Source organism: Coregonus clupeaformis, chromosome 36 (assembly GCF_020615455.1).
Source record: "Coregonus clupeaformis isolate EN_2021a chromosome 36, ASM2061545v1, whole genome shotgun sequence".
Lineage (NCBI taxonomy): Eukaryota > Metazoa > Chordata > Actinopteri > Salmoniformes > Salmonidae > Coregonus > Coregonus clupeaformis.
In genome coordinates this window covers 27,246,331-27,259,400 of record NC_059227.1, presented here as the reverse complement: position 1 = coordinate 27,259,400, position 13,070 = coordinate 27,246,331, and the positions used below count along the sequence as shown (strand labels likewise).

The 13,070-nt window shown below is 42.9% G+C and overlaps 1 pseudogene; it reads right to left on the bottom strand.

Moving 5' to 3' along the window:
- Window positions 1-116: 116 nt before the first annotated feature.
- LOC121552121 lies at window positions 117-4,093 on the bottom strand (annotated as a pseudogene).
- Window positions 4,094-13,070: the final 8,977 nt, after the last annotated feature.

Here is a 13,070-nt window from a genome sequence, read left to right as displayed (position 1 = left end):
GCAACATGTTACACAGACAATTATAGAAATTAAAACATACGATTCTCAAGATGCTAAAACATTTATGCTAATTTGGCAGTGTTTTTTGACAATAAGTTGTACAGTAAATGTATCAATCAGGGCTTGAGAGCTTGCAGGACTGACTGGGGCACTCTGCTAGCATAATACTGGTGGTTGTGTAGAGTGGCCAGCACCCCAGCGGAGTTCATGTGCTTCACGTTAGCATCGTAACACAACACATTGCCAAGCATGTCTGTCAGCTTACCTGTAGAGGGACAGGCAAAAAAAACAGCAGGCAACATTATTACTGTCCTTAGTCACAATTAGGAGGTAGTTACAGTAAGATAGAGGAAGGATGTTGCTTACCTCCAACTGCATGCAGGATGGCTTCAGGGGCACAGGTGTCCCACTTTTTAGTTCCTAGACTGGCAAAGACAGGCTGAAGCCTTCCCCTCCACAAATTGAATAATCTACACAAAGAAAGGGTGCAACAGAGGAGTAAGACTACATTTTATAGTTAGTGTCTTCAGAAAGTATTCATACCTCGACTTATTCCACATTGTGTTGGACAGAATTTAAAAAATATATAAAAAATCCCCCTCACCCATCTACACACTGTGACACAATCTCTATTTAAGCCATTTGAAATTCAGGCTGTAAGAACAACGTGGAAAGTTAAGGGATGTGAATACTTTCTGAAGGCACTGTATATTGATACCTATGCACCCCTATACCTTCCCATCCCTGTATATTTCACCTTATTTCCTGCTCCGCCGACTCTTATCACATCATGAGGTTCCACGGCATCCACGGTGTCTGTGACAAGTTTGTTGCTGTGTGGGAACGGGTCGTGGTGACGATGCGTCGGCCATCCGGGACCTCCTGTAGCTTGAACCCGAAGGCGTTCCCCACAGAGTTCTCCCCATGTCTGCTGACTCCGTCCCCAGCTGTGGACACAAAAACAGGACATTATACACTCACGGACCAAGGTAGTGTTCAGTAGGGCACACTGTAGCAAATATTTTATAACCATAAATGAAAAATCTGTTCTTATTGGAAAAATCATGTAACATCTCCCTATTTCAAAACATTTTCTCCCTACTGAACATGCCATGCCCTGATAGGGTGAGAGGGTATAAGACAGAAAATAATTTGTCGTTGTCGATTATTTGTTGGTACCTGATAATTGAAGAAGGGCTGGTTGATGACCCCAGCAATGGCCTTCCCTCCATATGCAATGCAGTAAAGTCACGTGATCAAGAAGCCCTGAGATCAGACGACAACATTTTAGCTGAAGGGAACATACAGTATAACAGTGGACTTCACACAAGTATTGACATTGTACTGTATAACTACACTAAACAAAAATATAAAACGCAACATGCAACAATTTCAAAGATTTTACTGAGTTACAGTTCATATAAGGAAATCAGTCAATTGAAATAAATTCATTAGGCCCTAATCTATGGATTTCATATGATTGGGAATACAGATATGCAGCTGTTGGTCACAGACACCTTTAAAAAAAGGTAGGGGCATGGATCAGAAAACTAGTCAGAAGCTGGTGTGACCACCATTTGCCTCATGCAGCACTACACATCTCCTTCGCCTAGAGTTGATCAGGCTGCTGATTGTGGCCTGTGGAATGTTGTCCCACTCCTCTTCAATGGCTGTGCAAAGTTGCTGGATATTGGCGGAAATTGGAACACGCTGTCATACACGTCAATCCAGAGCATCCCAAACATGCTCAATGGATGACATGTCTGGTGAGTATGCAGGCCATGGAAGACCTGGGACATTTTTAGCTTTCAGAAATTGTGTACAGATCCTTGCGACATTGGGCCGTGCATTATCATGCTGAAATATGAGGTGATGGCGGCGGATGAATGGCATGACAATGGGCCTCAGGATCTCGTCACGGTATCTCTGTGCATTCAAATTGCCATAGATAAAGCTTATGCCTGCCCATACCTTAACCCCGCCGCCAACATGGGGCACTCTGTTCATAATGTTGACATCAGCAAACCACTCGCCCACACGGCCACGGCGCCATACACGCTGTCTGCCATCTGCCCGGTACAGTTGAAACCGGGATTCATCTGTGAAGAGCACACTTCTCCAGCGTGCTAGTGGCCATCGAAGGTGAGCATTTGCCCAGTGAAGGCGGTTACGACACCGAACTGCAGTCAGGTCAAGACCCTGATGAGAACAACGAGCACGCAGATGAATTATGGTAGAGAAATGTGCATTCAATTTTCATTCCTGCAGTCAGCATGCCAATTGCACGCTCCCTTAAAACATGAGACATCTGTGGCATTGTGTTGTGTGACAAAACTGCACATTTTAAAGTGGCCTTTAATTGTCCCCAGTTTAAGGTGCACCTGTGTAATGATCATGCTGTTTAATCAGCTTCTTGATATGCCACACCTGTCAGGTGGATGGATTATCTTGGCAAAGGAGAAATGCTCACTAACAGGGAGCGACTTACAGTTAGTGAGTTAGTTATTTTATTTTTTTCATACATAAAACAAAGCAAAGAAATATCATACCATCTAACACTACACTCACAACTTCAAAACTACTACTAATAATTAACCTCACCCTTCTCCACTATTTAAATATACTCACTCCTACCTCATGCCCTCAACCTGAAATGATGGAACATCACCACTTAACACTCCCTGTAACTCGCACACCCAAACATCTCTCTGCAGCTGCCACCACAACCTCAATTTTTTTCGATTTGCTTTCCATCCCTGCAGTACAATTAATAACCATTGCTATAAACGCTAAAACCCCAATCTTACTGAAACATATATCACTTGCTTGCCTATCCCACTGTACTGGTATATATCTCCTACTCTCACCACTCCCCCCCCTTGACCCCTCTTCCTCTACTTTCTTAACTGCCTCCGCATATTACAACTTCTTCTCTACTCTTACCCTGGAAACCTCAACCTGCTTCTCTCACACTGGACATGTCTGATCCCCAGCTCCATGGCCACCCCTACAATTAGCACATACCACTACTTTCCCCACTGCTTCACACTCCTTAATCTCATGCCCTTCTGCACACTTCTCACACCTTGGAATCTCCCTCCTACATACTGCTGCCACATGGCCATAAGTTTGACACCTGTAACATCGTAACGTACTCGGCACATACGCTCGCACAGGATAACTTATATATCCTAACTTCACTTTATCCGGCAAAGACTCAACTTCAAAACTCAAAAGAACAGACAATGACTCTTCTGTTTCCCCACTCTCGTCACCCTGTTTACATCGCACCAAATGACGAGCATCACACACACCGGGAATCTTCTCCTTCAGTTGATCCACTTTTACATTTACTGCTACCCCAGTAATCACTCCTCTCAATGGCACCCTTTTCTTAAGAGCGAAACAACACAATTCTTTCCCCCATTTGTTTAACTCTAAGCGCCTTCTCCCTTTGCCCAACAGAAACACAAACAATTATTACTAGACCACTTCTGGTTACCCTCACCGATTCCACTATACCCAACGCTTTTTTTCACCCATCTTGAAACCACAAATGGATCAGCCAAAAGGCAAGGATCCACTTTTTCCACAAACTTCACTCCTACTGTCACAGACTCATCTTTATCCTGACCCTCTGCACAAGCCTCTGGCTCCGAGCACTTCACCACACCTACCACCTCCGATACTTCACCCTCTTCCATTTCTACTCCTGTCTTCAGCTCACTTTGCTTACATTTCCTACCACTCTTCTTTAACAAACCTTCTCCCTTTTTCCCGCCATTTTTTACAGACTCAAACTCACAGTCTTCCTCCCTCTCTCTCTTAGACCTCCTCTGCCTCTCTTTTTCCCTCCATTCCTCCTCATTCATCCAAGTATACGTCTCCTTATGATAATACTCCTAACCAATATCTATTTCTTGCCTTCTCAAAGGACTCAATTTTCGCCCTCCCTTCCGGTGTCTATTCTATCCTCGACCTCACAGTCCACAATGACCTCTTCATTGCTCCCTCCGGCGTCTATTCTATCGTCTGGACTTTTGTCGACATCTTGGCCTTCGTCTTCTATCGGAAAATATTTGATCTGCCACATAGTCCCCAATCGCCTGACCGAAATCCTGGCAGACGATTGAGATTCCCAGACCCCTGTCCACAACTGGCTTCAAACCACTCTGTGCACGTGGAAAGCGAGTCGATTCGACTCACAACCTCCTATCGAGCACACACTACACCCCGAAGCAGGAGGGGAGTAGAGCTATCCGGGTAGGGTAGTTTCCCTCCCCCACCTGCTCTCTGCAGGGACATCACCGGATAGAACATCCAATATGGTTCCCAACGCAATGCCATATATGGACATGTGTATGTGAGGTCCGAACTCAGTAGCTCTACTCTCATTGGTCCTAACGATTTGTTTGCGTGTAGCTTGCGACACAGCCGTCAAAACATCATGGATTTGATCAATGGATCACCAGAAATGGGTACAGATAAATAGCTAGACATATACAGTAGCTACTTAGCTAGTTAGTTTTTTAAAGAAAAAGGAAATCTGAATTCGATACACACTATTCACAAAACGATCAGCGGGCAATTGTTTAGCAAAGGTGAACTAGCTAGCTACAAATAGCTAGCTTGCTAGATGGGTGATGCATATTTAAGGTGTTAATAAACAGTTAGAAGTGGTTTTATATTACATTTACCAGCACGTATACCTAGCTACCTGCCTTTAACTATATTGAAGAGATAAGCAGTGTCTTGCAAGTCAAGATCCGAGCTCCAGCAAGCTCATTTTGAGATCTAGCTAGCTATATATATAAACAAAACAGTGTGTACCAATACTGTACCAATTTAAAATACAAACACAACACAACAGGACATTTCCTTAATCCCACCTGGCCATCAGAGGTCAAGATGAAGCTACCAGCATATTGCTTACACCTACAATACTTCCAGATATACAAAACAAGTTTCTAAGGGCTACATGTTTATTTGTGTTTCATGGATTAGTGCCAATGGACCAAGACCCTGGGCTCTGAGTCCAGGCCCAGATCAACACTGCATCTACAGTGGGGAAAAAAAGTATTTAGTCAGCCACCAATTGTGCAAGTTCTCCCACTTAAAAAGATGAGAGAGGCCTGTAATTTTAATTTATTTGCAAATTATGGTGGAAAATAAGTATTTGGTCAATAAAAAAGTTTCTCAATACTTTGTTATATACCCTTTGTTGGCAATGACACAGGTCAAACGTTTTCTGTAAGTCTTCACAAGGTTTTCACACACTGTTGCTGGTATTTTGGCCCATTCCTCCATGCAGATCTCCTCTAGAGCAGTGATGTTTTGGGGCTGTTGCTGGGCAACATGGACTTTCAACTCCCTCCAAAGATTTTCTATGGGATTGAGATCTGGAGACTGGCTAGGCCACTCCAGGACCTTGAAATGCTTCTTACGAAGCCACTCCTTCATTGCCCGGGCGGTGTGTTTGGGATCATTGTCATGCTGAAAGACCCAGCCACGTTTCATCTTCAATGCCCTTGCTGATGGAAGGAGGTTTTCACTCAAAATCTCACGATACATGGCCCCATTCATTCTTTCCTTTACACGGATCAGTCGTCCTGGTCCCTTTGCAGAAAAACAGCCCCAAAACATGATGTTTCCACCCCCATGCTTCACAGTAGGTATGGTGTTCTTTGGATGCAACTCAGCATTCTTTGTCCTCCAAACACGACGAGTTGAGTTTTTACCAAAAAGTTATATTTTGGTTTCATCTGACCATATGACATTCTCCCAATCCTCTTCTGGATCATCCAAATGCACTCTAGCAAACTTCAGAAGGGCCTGGACATGTACTGGCTTAAGCAGGGGGACACGTCTCGCACTGCAGGATTTGAGTCCCTGGCGGCGTAGTGTGTTACTGATGGTAGGCTTTGTTACTTTGGTCCCAGCTCTCTGCAGGTCATTCACTAGGTTCCCCCCCGTGTGGTTCTGGGATTTTTGCTCACCATTCTTGTGATCATTTTGACCCCACGGGGTGAGATCTTGCGTAACAGCCAGAGATTTTGAGTGAAAACCTCCTTCCATCAGCAAGGGCATTGAAGATGAAACGTGGCTGGGTCTTTCAGCATGACAATGATCCCAAACACACCGCCCGGGCAACGAAGGAGTGGCTTCGTAAGAAGCATTTCAAGGTCCTGGAGTGGCCTAGCCAGTCTCCAGATCTCAACCCCATAGGAGGGAGTTGAAAGTCTGTGTTGCCCAGCGACAGCCCCAAAACATCACTGCTCTAGAGGAGATCTGCATGGAGGAAAGGGCCAAAATACCAGCAACAGTGTGTGAAAACCTTGTGAAGACTTACAGAAAACGTTTGACCAGTGTCATTGCCAACAAAGGGTATATAACAAAGTATTGAGAAACTTTTGTTATTGACCAAATACTTATTTTCCACCATAATTTGCAAATAAATTCATTAAAAATCCTACAATGTGATTTTCTGGTCTTGTATGTATTCCATTTCCTAATAATTGCTCCCACAGTTGATTTCTTCAAACCAAGCTGCTTACCTATTGCAGATTCAGTCTTCCCAGCCTGGTGCAGGTCTACAATTTTGTTTCTGGTGTCCTTTGACAGCTCTTTGGTCTTGGCCATAGTGGAGTTTGGAGTGTGACTGTTTGAGGTTGTGGACAGGTGTCTTTTATACTGATAACAAGTTCAAACAGGTGCTATTAATACAGGTAACGAGTGGAGGACAGAGGAGCCTCTTAAAGAAGAAGTTACAGGTCTGTGAGAGCCAGAAATCTTGCTTGTTTGCAGGTGACCAAATACTTATTTTCCACCATAATTTGCAAATAAATTCATTAAACATCCTACAATGTGATTTTCTGGATTTTTTTCTCATTTTGTCTGTCATAGTTGACGTGTACATATGATGAAAATTACAGGCCTCTCTCATCTTTTTAAGTGGGAGAACTTGCACAATTGGTGGCTGACTAAATACTTTTTTCCCCACTGTAATTACTCTACAACATAGCTACAGGTATAAGAGCAGATATGGTAAGTAGACTAGGCCTACTTATTATAGGCAGGGTTGGATGGTGAACACTTAGTACCCGCAGGGCAGATCATAAGTTACCTTGGCTTGTCATGTGTTGCTGCCATGCTGTGTTGTTGTCTTAGGTCTCTCTTTATGTAGTGTTGTGGTGTCTCTCTTGTCGTGATGTGTGTTTTGTCCTACATTTACATTTTTTATCCCCCCGTCCCCGCAGGATGCCTTTTGCCTTTTGGTAGGCCGTCATTGTAAATAAGAATTTGTTCTTAACTGACTTGCCTAGTTAAATAAAATAAAATAATATAGTTCTCTCTCTATGTTCTCTCTCTTTGTTCTCTATGTTCTGTAGTTCTCTCTCTTTGTTCTCTAGTTCTCTCTCTTTGTTCTCTAGTTCTCTCTCTTTGTTCTCTAGTTCTCTCTGTTCTCTAGTTCTCTCTCTTCTCTAGTTCTCTCCCTATGTTCTCTAGTTCTCTCCCTATGTTCTCTAGTTCTTTCTCTAGTTCTCTCCCTATGTTCTCTAGTTCTCTCTCTATGTTCTCTAGTTCTCTCCCTATGTTCTCTAGTTCTTTCTCTATGTTCTCTAGTTCTCTCCCTATGTTCTCTAGTTCTCTCTCTGTGTTCTCTAGTTATCTCTAGTTCTCTCTCTTCTCTAGTTCTTTCTCTACATTCTCTAGCTCTCTTTCTATGTTCTCTAGTTCTCTCTCTATGTTCTCTAGCTCTAGTTCGGGAGCCAAGAAGAGAGGATGCACATGGAGAGGAGGGCCATGGAGAGAAAGATGTATATTAAGTACAATTTCACCAATCTGAAATGGTTGTTGCATCTCACACTATGCGATCTCCACTTCAAATTCAAAGCACACTGCACAATATGGCCTGATAGTAGCCTTCACACTGAGCGATTTTGTTTACACTCCCTTCCTTCTGTGTGTACGATAGCTGTGAATACATTGAGAGAAGATAAAGTCCATTCTCCTAACGTTGTTGACCCTGTCATACTGTGATAGCAAGGGAGCCTTGTCCGCCACATACGGCGTGAGGATGACAAACAATCTAGAAAACATATTGGGATGCTGTGGCTCGTGGCAAATGTATGTCAAAAATTACACAGTGACACCTATTAGACATGACTAGTGTGTTGTCCTTATTTTTCATTAGATATTACAAGTTTAAATTCATTTAATTCATTCACATGACAGAATACAATTGAACTCTGAATTGCAAGATACAAATTTAATACAAAAACATCAACAAAAGGAACATACATGCAACATACAGTGGGGGAAAAAAGTATTTAGTCAGCCACCAATTGTGCAAGTTCTCCCACTTAAAAAGATGAGAGAGGCCTGTAATTTTCATCATAGGTACACGTCAACTATGACAGACAAATTGAGATTTTTTTTTCCTGAAAATCACATTGTAGGATTTTTAATGAATTTATTTGCAAATTATGGTGGAAAATAAGTATTTGGTCACCTACAAACAAGCAAGATTTCTGGCTCTCACAGACCTGTAACTTATTCTTTAAGAGGCTCCTCTGTCCTCCACTTGTTACCTGTATTAATGGCACCTGTTTGAACTTGTTATCAGTATAAAAGACACCTGTCCACAACCTCAAACAGTCACACTCCAAACTCCACTATGGCCAAGACCAAAGAGCTGTCAAAGGACACCAGAAACAAAATTGTAGACCTGCACCAGGCTGGGAAGACTGAATCTGCAATAGGTAAGCAGCTTGGTTTGAAGAAATCAACTGTGGGAGCAATTATTAGGAAATGGAAGACATACAAGACCACTGATAATCTCCCTCGATCTGGGGCTCCACGCAAGATCTCACCCCGTGGGGTCAAAATGATCACAAGAACGGTGAGCAAAAATCCCAGAACCACACGGGGGGAACCTAGTGAATGACCTGCAGAGAGCTGGGACCAAAGTAACAAAGCCTACCATCAGTAACACACTACGCCGCCAGGGACTCAAATCCTGCAGTGCCAGACGTGTCCCCCTGCTTAAGCCAGTACATGTCCAGGCCCGTCTGAAGTTTGCTAGAGTGCATTTGGATGATCCAGAAGAGGATTGGGAGAATGTCATATGGTCAGATGAAACCAAAATAGAACTTTTTGGTAAAAACTCAACTACGTCGTGTTTGGAGGACAAAGAATGCTGAGTTGCATCCAAAGAACACCATACCTACTGTGAAGCATGGGGGTGGAAACATAATGCTTTGGGGCTGTTTTTCTGCAAAGGGACCAGGACGACTGATCCGTGTAAAGGAAAGAATGAATGGGGCCATGTATCGTGAGATTTTGAGTGAAAACCTCCTTCCATCAGCAAGGGCATTGAAGATGAAACGTGGCTGGGTCTTTCAGCATGACAATGATCCCAAACACACCGCCCGGGCAATGAAGGAGTGGCTTCGTAAGAAGCATTTCAAGGTCCTGGAGTGGCCTAGCCAGTCTCCAGATCTCAACCCCATAGAAAATCTTTGGAGGGAGTTGAAAGTCTGTGTTGCCCAGCGACAGCCCCAAAACATCACTGCTCTAGAGGAGATCTGCATGGAGGAAAGGGCCAAAATACCAGCAACAGTGTGTGAAAACCTTGTGAAGACTTACAGAAAACATTTGACCTGTGTCATTGCCAACAAAGGGTATATAACAAAGTATTGAGAAACTTTTGTTATTGACCAAATACTTATTTTCCACCATAATTTGCAAATAAATTCATAAAAAATCCTACAATGTGATTTTCTGGATTTTCTTTCCACATTTTGTCTGTCATAGTTTACGTGTACCTATGATGAAAATTAGAGGCCTCTCTCATCTTTTTAAGTGGGAGAACTTGCACAATTGGTGGCTGACTAAATACTTTTTTTCCCCACTGTACATTTAGGGAACTATTATTGTGGATGTTGTTATGAGTTGCCGTTCAATAATTGAGTCATGTAAGGTATGGATGATCTTTCAGATCATTCAGTTCTTGCTGTGACAGGTCTGAGTTTGTGTGAGTGGCATTTTTTCCTTCTAGAGGTTGTGATGATTGGTTGTGGTAGGAAGTTCCTGTTGTCAGACTGGAGGAGATCATGGGCAAACAATGTATTTCCACCTGTGATCGAACTTCTGAAGTGCGCTGCCGATGACGGCCAGGAAGATAAGGGGTCCAAGAAATTAACCTTGAGTCACTCCACAGGTCAGATGTTGCCATGGTGAAAGGGTGCCTTAGTACCTCACCCTCTGCTTCCTTTTGGAGATGAAGCTACAGACCCAGGGGATAAGAGACTCTGACTCCTAGCTGAATCAGGCACTTTAGTACCATTGCAAGGTCAACTTTGTTGAAGGCTTTGGCAAAATCTGCTGTTATTATAGTGTATATACAGTATAAGGGTCTTACTTGCATCAGTGGATTGTACATCATGTCTAGGAGAATGACCAAGACATCTGTCGTCGAACGGTCCTTTTTGCATCCAAGATGTCTTGGGTCAAGCTTGTGGCCGATGTCTTCCAGCATCCAATCGGTGGAAAAACTGTCAGCCACCTTAGCTCCAGTATTACAGCATTGTTCCGGTGTTCTACAGCTCTAATGCCTATAGAACCATTCAGACTGTGTTCATGCTGTTTCTTAGTTATATTTACTTCTGTCTCTAAGAAACCCAAGTTCCGGCCAAGAAATGAGAGCCAAAAACAGTGGAGGTTCCATTTGTCACACTGGCAGTCTATTGAAAAAAAGGTGAATGTCATTATGACCATTACAATTTCACAATAAGCTGTCAAGTACAATATTATTTTGTTATTTGACTGATATAGTGACAATATAGGTCTGTAAAGAAAATAATAAATGAAGGCTAAACAGATTGTTTTACTTTAAGTAAGAATATGTTCAAATAGAATATAGCCTATATTTGTGACTTTATAAGTGTATTTAGATCACAGGATATATTGTGGTTCATTGAGCGGTGTCACGTACTGTATGTTACCTAGATAACTGCATGGTGTAGGGAGAGTGAGGAGAGGTATGGCTATTCACCTCTTGTGAATGCCACTTGGCCTCATTTCCCTACAAAAGGGATTAAACCCACATGGAGGCATGCAGGTATTTTAATAACAATCATTAGATACACATTTTACCGTAGGGATGGTATTGGCCAGGTGATGAGCGGTGCCTGGTTTCCTCCAGACGTGAATGCTTGGCATTCAGGCCAAAGTGTTCAATCTTGGTTGAGGAGTGGCTTCCGTCTGGCTTCTCTACCATAAAGGCCTGATTGGTAGAGTGCTACAGAGATGGTTGTCCTTCTGGAAGGTTCTCCCATCTCCACAGAGGAACTATGGAGCTCTGTTAGAGTGACCATCGGGTTCTTGGTCATCTCCCTGACCAAGGCCCTTCTCTCCCGATTGCTCAGTTTGGCCGGGCGGCCAGCTCTAGGAAGAGTCTTGGTGGTTCCAAACTTCTTCCATTTAAGAATGATGGAGGCCACTGTGTTCTTGGGGAACTTCAATACTGCAGAAATGTTTTTTGGTACTCTTCCCCAGATCTGTGCCTCGACACAATCCTGTCTTGGAGCTCTACGGACAATTCCTTCGACCTCATGGCTTGGTTTTTGCTCTGACATGCACTGTCAACTGTGGGACCTTATATAGACAGGTGTGTGCCTTTCAAAATCATGTCCAGTCAATTTAATTTACCACAGGTGGACTCCAATGAAGTTGTAAAAACATCTCAAGGATGATCAATGGAAACAGGATGCACCTGAGCTCAATTTCGAGTCTCATAGCAAAGGGTTTGAATATTTAAACTACCATTCAAATTCCTAAAAAATATAGTGTAGACATTGTTAATGTTGTAAATGACTATTGTAGCTGGAAACGGCTGATTTTTAATGGAATATCTACATAGGTGTACAGAGGCCAATTACAGTGGCTTGCGAAAGTATTCACCCCCCTTGGCATTTTTCCTATTTTGTTGCCTTACAACCTGGAATTAAAATGGATTTTTTGGGGTTTTGTATCATTTGATTTACACAACATGCCTACCACTTTGATGATGCAAAATATGTTTTATTGTGAAACAAACAAGAAATAAGACAAAAAATACAGAACACTTGAGCGTGCATAACTATTCACCCCCCCCAAAGTCAATAACTTTTGCAGCAATTACAGCTGCAAGTCTCTTGGGGTAAGTCTCTATAAGCTTGGCACATCTAGCCACTGTAATCTTTGCCCATTCTTCAAGGCAAAACTGCTCCAGCTCCTTCAAGTTGGATGGGTTCTGCTGGTGTACAGCAATCTTTAAGTCATACAACAGATTCTCAATTGGATTGAGGTCTGGGCTTTGACTAGGCCATTCCAAGACATTTAAATGTTTCCCCTTAAACCACTCAAGTGTTGCTTTAGCAGTATCCTTAGGGTCATTGTCCTGCTGGAAGGTGAATCTCCGTCCCAGTCTCAAATCTCTGCAGGACTGAAACAGGTTTCCCTCAAGGATTTCCCTGTATTTAGCGCCATCCATCATTCCTTCAATTCTGACCAGTTTCCCAGTCCCTGCCGATGAAAAACATCCCCACAGCATGATGCTGCCACCACCAAGTTTCACTGTAAGGATGGTGTTCTCGGGGTGATGAGAGGTGTTGGGTTTGCGCCAGACATAGCGTTTTCCTTAGTGGCCAAAAAGCTCAATTTTTGTCTCGTCTGACCAGAGTACCTTCTTTCATATGTTTGGGGAGTCTCCCACATGCCTTTTGGCGAACACCAAACGTATTTGCTTATTTATTTCTTTAAGCAATGGCTTTTTTCTGGCCACTCTTCCGTAAAGCCCAGCTCTGTGGAGTGTACTGCTTAAAGTGGTCCTATGGACAGTGTTATGATGAGTTTCTAGGCATCAAGTGATTATGAATGTAAGGATGTACTTAGACACTTTTGATGAGGAGTTCATGTACATGTTTTATTAGTCATTACCGGGTTAGTTATAAAAGACATTGGGACATAGCCCATCCTCTCTCATCTTTCTCTCTCTCGAACAAAGATTCACTCTCTCTTATATAGCC